The following is a 9,486-nucleotide window of genomic DNA, read 5'->3' as shown; positions in this document are numbered from 1 at the left end:
AAGGGGTAAAATTTTTGCTGTTTGCAGAAATTATTATATACAAAGAAGGCCCAAAGATGTTCATGAAAAAAACTTCTGGAAGTAATAAATGAATAAAGTGTGACCAGCAGGTGGCATGGTGGTTAAGGGCGTTGGACTCCCATGTGGCCAACAGCAGTTCCAGTCTTAGACCTGGAAGTTTTCTTCCTCGCTCGCTTGCTCTCTCTCTCTCTCTCTCCCTAGTCAAATTAAAATAATAATAAATAAATAAAATTCAATAAAATAATTCTAAAAAAAATAAATGAATAAAGTAATGTGGAAGGATACAAAATCAACATACGAAAATATATACCATGTCTATACACCAACAATGAGTAGAACCAAAGAATGCAATCCCGTTTACAATAGCCAGAAAAACTATTAGATATGTATGAATAAACCTAACCAAAGAAGTCAAAGATTCTCTACAACAAAAACTATAGAAAGCTAAAAAAAGAAATTGAAAGTGATACAAAAAAGTGGAAGCACATCCCTTGTTATGGATCAGAAGCATTAATATAACAAAATTTGCAGTTCTACCCAAACTAATCTACTTATTTAATGCAATCCCAATCAAAGTATCACAGACATTTTTCACAGATTGAGAAAAGACAAACATAGAATTTTTCTGGAATTATGAAAGACCTCATATTATCAAGGAATTACTGCACAAAAGGGATGAAGTAGGACCCCAAAATATTTTGTCTGAACCGAAAATATATTACAAAGTTATAATAATCAAAATAGCATGCTACTAGCACAAAAACAGGCATTTGGACCAATGGAACAAAATTGTGACCTCAGAAATAAGCCCCAAAATAGGGAACCAGGTGGGCGGGGGTGGGGTGGGGGCAGAGGGGGAAGGTGTCTGCTCTGGTGAGTAGAAGGAGGTGGGACTGAAGAGCATGGGGCAGAAGAGCGTAGGACCTGGCTGCAGGGCGAGGGACTCTGCATTAGCCTTTAGGCCAGCAGGAGAGATTGGAACCAAGTCAGTGTGCCAAAGGAGTCAGAGTCAGGCTGCTGCAACCCAGAGGTCAGTAGGGACGAAGCCCAGGCCTAGACCCACGGAGATGTCCCGCTCGGCCGCTCAACTCATCAGCGCCTCACTTGCCTCTGCTCAGAGAGGAATTTCGTGTAGCCGCATTCATGAAGGCTTCGGACCTTTGAAACTCAGATTCTGCGGAGAGCTCTTCTTAGAACCTTTACAAAAACACCAGCATATTGTGCTTCAAAAGACGAGGTAAGTAAAGATGGCTCTGGAGATGGAAATAAGAAATCAGCAAGTGAGGCAAGTGTTAAGAAATCAGGCTCTGGGAATTCTGGGAAAGGTGGGAACCAGCTGTGCTGCCCTAAATGTGGCTACTCGTGCACATGCGTACTTTCTTGTCATCTACCTGTTTCGTCACGTGTGAAAAATGTCATCATATTTTGTTGTCCTGTCGGAAGCAGACTCAAAGAAAAGTATAATTAAAGAACTGGAATCAGCTTCAGAAGCTGTAAAATTGGCATTCCAACAGAAATTGCCTCCTCCTCCCAAGATTCATAACTACCTTGATGAGTATGTTGTTGGCCAGTCATTTGCTAAGAAGGTGCTTTCAGTTGCCATGTGCAATCATTATATGAGAATATATAATAATATCCAAGCTAATCCAAGACAGCATGCAGAGGTTGAGAGGCAGACATCATTAACACCCAGAGAAATAGAAATAAGAAGATGGGAGGATGGGTGCAGTTTCACAAAATTGCTCCAGATTGCTGGAATTAGCCAGCATGGTAATGCTTTAGGAGCATTGATGCAGGATCAGGTGAATTAGCAGATACCTCAGGAAAAACGAGGTGGTAAAGTATTAGGTTCTTCTCACGATGACATAAAACTTGAAAAAAGTAGTATTTTGCTGCTTGGACCAACTGGGTCAGGTAAAACCCTGCTGGCGCAGACTCTAGCTAAAGGCATTGATGTCCCTTTCACTATCTGTGACTGTATGACTTTGACCCAGGCTGGATATATAGGTGAATATATTGAATCTGTGATTGCTAAACTGCTCCAAGATGCCCATTATAATGTAGAAAAAGCACAACAAGGAATTGTCTTTCTGGATGAAGTAGATAAGATTGGCAGTGTGCCAGACATTCATCAGTTACGGGATGTAGGTGGAGAAGGCATTCAGTAAGGTTTATTAAAGCAACTAGAAGGCACAATAGTCAATGTCCCAGAAAAGAATTCTCAAAAGCTATGTGGAGAAACAGTACAAGTTGATATAACAAACATCCTATTTGTTGCATCTGGTGTTTTCTGTGGTTTAGACAGAATCATCAACAGGAGGAAAATGAAAAGTGTCTTGGATTTAGAACACCGTCTAATCAGGGGAAAGGAAGAAAAGCTGCAGCTGATGCAGACCTTGCTAATCAGAGTGGAGAATCAAACACTCACCAAGGCATTGAAGAAAAAGATTAGTTATTATGTCACGTGGAAGCCAGAGATCTCATTGCATTTGGCATGATTCCCGAGTGTGGGATGGTTGCCTGTGGTTGTTTCTTTACAGACTAGATGAGAAAACACTTGTGCAGATTCTGACTGACCCATGTAATGCTGTTCTCCCTCAGTACCACGCTTTATTCAGCATGGATAAGTGTGAACTGAACATCACTGAGGATGCTTCAAAAACTATAGCCAGATTGGCACTAGAACGAAAACAGGTACATGAGGTCTTCAGTCCATAATGGAGAAGCTGTTACTAGAACAGATGTTCGAAGTCCCTAAATCTGATATTGTTTGTGTGGAGATTGAAAAAGAAGTGGTAGAAGGAAAGAAGGAGCCAGGATATGTCAGAGCACCAGGAAAAGAATCCTCTCAAGAGGAATATGACTCTGGAATAGAAGAAGAAGGATGGCCTCACCAGGCAGATGCAGCAAACAGCTAAGCTGCCAAGTTTCTGTCTGTACGTACATAAGCTTCTCCTTTTTTTGTTTAGGATTGTAACTGTCTCTACAGTCTGCCATTAAAGGCATTGGATCTATCTTGGATATCATACATGATCAGAAGCCTTTAAGGATAAGAATCAGATTAAGTATACTATTATAACATCCCATTGATTTATACAGAAAACATTATGCGGACTTTAATGACACAATGCTTAGAGATAAAATCTACATCATTTTGGTTCAGTTATTAAAAATATGCTTTAACAAAATTCTTAGTTTTAAGCAATGCAGATATTGCAATAACTGGATTTTACAATAATGTTACTCTAAAAATGTGAAAATAAATTGTTTAAAATGGCATATTGGGATACCATTCTTTAGTGTTATCTTTTTTCTACCCACATTTGTTTCTTGAAAATATTGGAATTCTATTCATCTTAAAAATTGGACCAGATTGTTTCCAAGTAGTTAAAAATTTCATGGAAAAATACCCTGAATAGCCATATTTTGCTGATTTGTTCACTAACTTCCCAAATGGTACAGTCTAAAAGGCCATGCTCTTGCTGACTTGTTTGACTGACTGTCATCTCTGATCCATTGTATTTGGTCCCCAGGAAAGTCATGACATATTTTTGCATAGAAAAATATGTCATAAATTTCCCAGTAACTTAATAGAACATGTTGAGTTGATGGAATTGAGATCAGTTTCAATCTTCAGAAAAAGACTCTCCATCTAATTCTACAAGTAGCATGCAGTCTAGTCACAGTGACAGTGAGGTGCTGAAGCAAATTAAACATCCTAGTGCACTGTCCTGAAGTACTAAGCTAGCTTGAAGCAAATTAAACATCTTAGTGCACTGTCCTGAAGTACTAAGCTAGCTTTTATATTTGTTTTTTAGTTCTGAACATTTGTCTAATACTTTGACTTCATAGAACATTAAAGAAAATCTATTTTTTTCCTTTCAGCCAGAGTGAATATTTCCATACTAATATATAAGTTATTAATCATCATTATATAGCAAAACTAAAAAGTGGGGAAATTTGTCATACTTAAATATAGAAATTATATAATTTGATTCCATAAATATTAAAATATTTTTGTACATTTTTAAGCAATTTGTTTTCATCTATAATGATACAAGTTTCTGTAGTATTCATTCAGTTCCATTTCATTTAAAAGTATTTGAACCAGAGTACTTTTGGTTTATAGACTTAACTTTTCCTTTTGCCCACTTTTTCTTTGAAAGAGAATCTTAGGCTCTTAGCATATTCTAAATCTTTGCTGATGGAGAGTTGGGCTTTCTATGTTGTAATAAAAAGAATGTGAGGTACTTACTTAAGATTTACTTACACTCATCTAGAAGGTTAAAGCCTGATTGCTATAATATGGAACAGAAACCCATGTTTATCTTCTTATCCTAGTAATGGTTCACATTTTTCTCAGGAAATCCTTCATATGTATTGTTTCTCAGCCTTTTGGCTAAGGTCAAGGAAGTCTTTGATAATAGAACTTACATTTAATACCTTAAATTCCTTTTCGTAGAGTGGAAATTGGAATAACTTCTAAATATATAATAAGGGTTTTCCTTCAGAAGTGAACTCAGAGACATTTTAGTCAAAACAACTCACATTTGGTTTTGGAAGTTGTTAAGAAAGCATAATTGCTGTTCTAAATTCAGTATAACTACAGTTTGTATCTTGGAACTTATGTTTTGGCATTTGAATGAAACAAAGGACTGAACAAAAAAAAGAAGAAGAAGAAAGAAAACAATAAACCTCCATACAGCCAACTGATTTTTTTTTTTTTTACAAAGGACACCAGTGAATACAGTGGGAAAAAGAAAACATCTCTAGCAAATGGTGCTGTAAAACTGGGTATCTACCTGCAGATAGATAAAACTGGACCCCTATCTCTCATCATTAATGAAAATCAACTCGAAATGTATCAAAGATCTAAACCTAAGACCTCAAACTATGAAAACTACTGGTGTAATACACAAGGGAAACTCTCTGGGACATCAGGGTCAGCAAATACTTCTTATTTGGGGGTGTTAAATAACACCCCCAAAATTCATACAATAATCCCCAAATTAGCAAGTGGGATTACATCAAGTTAAGAAGCTTCTGCACAGCAAAAGAAACAACATTTAGAGTGACTCAACAACCTTCGAAATGGGACAATTTATTTGCAAACTATGCCTCAGACAAGGAACTGATAACCAGAATATACAAGAACTCAAACTGCTTGAGAAAGTCTATTTTTTTCCTTTCAGCCAAAGTGAATATGTCCACACTAACATATAAGTTATTAATCATCATTATATAGCAAAACTAAAAAGGGGGGAAATTTGTCATACTTAAGTATAGAAATTATATAATTTGATTCCATAAATATTAAAATATTTTCGTACATTCTTAAGCAATTTGTTTCCATCTATAATGATACAAGTTTCTGTATTACTCATTCAGATCACTTTTATTTAAAAGTATTTGAACCAGAGTACTTTTTGGTTTATAGACTTAACTTTTCCTTTTACCCACTTTTTCTTTGAAAGAGAATCTTAAGCTCTTAGCATATTCTAAATGTTCTTTGATGGAGAGTTGGGCTTTCTATGTTGTAATAAAAAGAATGTGAGGTACTTACTTATGATTTACTTACACTTGTGAAGAAAGATCTAAACCTAAGACCTCAAACTATAAAAACTACTGGTGTAATACACAAGGGAAACTCTCGGGGACATCAGGGTCAGCAAATACTTCTTATTTGGGGATGTTAAATAGCATCCCCAAAATTCATACAATAATCCCCAAATTAGCAAGTGGGATTACATCAAGTTAAGAAGCTTCTGCACAGCAAAAGAAACAACATTTAGAGTGACTCAACAACCTTCAAAATGGGACAATTTATTTGCAAACTATGCTTCAGACAAGAGACTGATAAACAGAATATACAGGGAACTCAAATGACTTACCACATTTGGTTTTGGAAGTTGTTAAGAAAGCATAATTGCTGTTCTAAATTCAGTATAACTACAGTTTGTATCTTGGAACTTATGTTTTGGCATTTGAATGAAACAAAGGACTGAAAAAAAAAAAAGAGAAGAAGAAGAAAGAAAAAAATAAACCCCCATACAGCCAACTGATTTTTTTTTTTTTTTTTTTTACAAAAGAACACAAAGAAATAGGACACAAAAATTGGGAAATCATTTGCTGAGAACATATATGTTGATGTGCTTGATTGAGCCAATGCACAGTGTATTTTGGATGGAAAATTCATATGTGTGTTGTGATGAGAAAAGAAAAAAAAATTTATAATAATAAAAAGATCAAGTCATAAAAAAAAAAAAGAAAAAAAAAGAAATGTACTTGAGCATCCATGGTTATTGCAGCATTATTCCCATTGCTAAGACATGAAACCAACCGAAATGTCTATGAATGTACGAAAGGCTTGAAAAAGTGTGGCACATGGAATACACTATGGAATATCACTCAGTCATAAAACAACACCCTGACATTTGATAGTAAGTTTATGAATATGAAGACTGACTTCTCAGTCAACCAAGTTGGTCTATGAAAGAGAGACATCATATATCTCCACTTAATATATACTGAATTCCACACTATGGGAGAAACTGAATTATTAGAGGATATAGAAGCATGGAAAATGATTACAGATACTGGATACAATGTGGGAAGAGGATGGGAGTTGGGGAAGGGTGAAAGGAAGAGAATCATGACAAAAATAGAGAGGATACACATCTGGGGGATGCAGAAGTGAAAACTTATCTGCTGATGATATAGTGTATGACATCTTTAACTGGACTGGTGTGTAGTGTCTTCAGGCTAGCAAAATTCATTTTATAAGCTATGTAGATGTACAGTGATCAAATGTACAAAATTATTTTTTAAATAAAAAAATAAAAACTAAATGGAACAACTCCAATCCAAGTTCCACTAAGTTCACAATCAGGGTACTTCTTTCCTTATTCAGGTCACATATGGTCTTTTAGATCCCATCCTAAGTGATAAAAACATGTTTCTATCAGTTTATCAGATGGTTACCAAGGAAAATTTTCTGGCTCATGGAATTATCTGGTTGTTGCTGCATTTTGCCTGGACATGGGTGGGTCTCTTTGTATCTGTTGATATGCAAGGGCAGCAGTTCCTTCAGGATCTGAAGGCAGAGGGAATGAAAAGAGTATCTGTGTGGCTTTCATAGAAAGGCTCTTTGCCCCATCAGGTATTGCTATTCATAATGGTCTGTCTTCTCTGCCTAAGTCAGGGTTTCATCTGCAAATGTGTATATACATATATATATGTTTGGAGAGGTTTTTGCTATAGGGCACATGCCCTCGCCAGACAGAGAGAGACAGAGAGACAGAAAGCGAGAAATCACCCCCCAGGGGAAATGGCCACACCGCAATCCCTTCTCCTCCATTCTCCTCTCGGGATCTTGGGCATGCATGCACATGCGCCCAGTGTGAGTTTAAGCCACCAGGTCCAGGACTCGAACCACGGCCAACTACGTGGGAGTCCAATGACATAGTCATTACACTAACTCCTGTTCCCTGCAAATGTGTATATTATATATGGTGATTTAGAGAGTGTATTCACACTGATGATAGAAAAGGATACCTATTTAATTTTGGAAAAGGTGTGGATCATGAAAAATCTCCACTCCTGAGTGGAAAGTCATTTTTTCTATGATACTTGTAAAGCCATACTTATTCCATGGAAGCTTCTTATTTTCATGCCACAAAAGGAAAATCTCTGGCTTTGAGCAGTTTCTCAAGACCCTCAACCCATAAGATGATTACTTTAGGAAATTCAGGTTGAACTTTTCTAATTGTACATTTACTACATCATTATGTAGGGGAACTAAAGTGTGCCCACCCAATCCTTCCCTGGAGTTTATGCCCCCTGCTATAGACGTATGATTCCACCATTTTTTTTTTTTGGAGAGATTTTTGCTATAGGGTGCATGCACTTGCCAGACAGAGAGAGACATTAGAGACAGAAAGAAACAAATCACCCCCCAGGGGGGATGGTCACGCCGCAATTCCTTCTCCTCCATTCTCCTCTCAGGATCTTGGGCACGCTATAGGGCACATGCTATATGCACACGTGCCTGGCGTGAGGTTTAAGCCACCGGGTCCAGGATGCGAACCACGGTTGACTACATGGAGTCCAGCGACATAGCCATTACGCCAACTGCTGGTTCCCTGATTCCAGCTTTTTTGTCTATTATGTTGTGTATGTGGTGGCCCAAGTCCTTCATGAGATGCTATTTCAGATAATAGAAATGGGACCTCTAGAAGATGTAAACTAGCCTGTGTTTATTCCCTGGCAGGTCAACATCCTCCACAAACAGAATATACATCAGGCACCTAATAACATTGGAAGATATTCTATTAACATACAATATCATTACTATGCTTTCATCTTTCAAGATAAACAGGCTCAGACAAAATCAAAAATAATTTACATTAGGTCTAAGTATAGGGGTAATTGTTATAACTATTTAGAGAATTTTGTCACTGGGGATTTAGGTTTAAAAAGGTCCTAATGTAAAATGTACTACTGGAAAATATCCAAGAAAAGACCCATGACAAAATTGGTAAATTTTACAATGTATGTGTTTTCTAGGAATGTATTCATTGTTGATAAATACTGACATAATGAGCATTCTGCCTCTAGCTATTTCACCTAGAGTGATGTAGATGCTGTGGCCCAATTCCTCCATGTAATGTTTATGGTGAGATCTGAAATGAGTTTTACAATATATTCTAAAATGACTCATTGAAAGAATTCATTTTAGACTTAACTATACATATGCTATGTGCAAGAAACATGTGTGTGGGGACTGTAGTTTGATTTTTAAAATATGAAACCACTTATGAGCATATAAACCCAGTGTATCCTACTTGGTTTATAAATAAGTTTTTATTTTAAACGTAATTATCCAAAAATTTTGTATAAAATAGCTTTATGCAGAGAGAAAAAATACATTAGTCAAATATGTTGAGTAGATATCCAGAATATACATCAGGCACCTAATAACACTGGCAGATATTCTCTTAATATACAATATCATTACTATGCTTTCATCTCTCAAGATAAACAGGCTCAGACAAAATCAAAAATAATTTACATTAGGTCTAAGTATAGGGGTAATTGTTATAACTATTTAGAGAATTTTGTCACTGGGGATTTAGGTTTAAAAAGGTCCTAATGTAAAATGTACTACTGGAAAATATCCAAGAAAAGACCCATGACAAAATTGGTAAATTTTACAATGTATGTGTTTTCTAGGAATGTATTCATTGTTGATAAATACTGACATAATGAGCATTCTGCCTCTAGCTATTTCACCTAGAGTGATGTAGATGCTGTGGCCCAATTCCTCCATGTAATGTTTATGGTGAGATCTGAAATGAGTTTTACAATATATTCTAAAATGACTCATTGAAAGAATTCATTTTAGACTTAACTATACATATGCTATGTGCAAGAAACATGTGTGTGGGGACTGTAGTTTGATTTTTA

At 36.3% G+C, this 9,486-nt stretch overlaps 1 pseudogene; it reads left to right on the top strand.

Annotated features, from left to right (window-relative positions):
* The first annotated feature begins 923 nt into the window (after positions 1-923).
* LOC102500289 (ATP-dependent Clp protease ATP-binding subunit clpX-like, mitochondrial) lies at positions 924-2,939 on the top strand (annotated as a pseudogene).
* Positions 2,940-9,486: the final 6,547 nt, after the last annotated feature.

The sequence above is a fragment of the Tupaia chinensis genome, unplaced genomic scaffold, assembly GCF_000334495.1.
Source record: "Tupaia chinensis unplaced genomic scaffold, TupChi_1.0 Scaffold000293_1, whole genome shotgun sequence".
Classification (NCBI taxonomy): Eukaryota; Metazoa; Chordata; class Mammalia; order Scandentia; family Tupaiidae; genus Tupaia; species Tupaia belangeri.
This window is presented reverse-complemented; position numbering and strand designations above follow the sequence as displayed.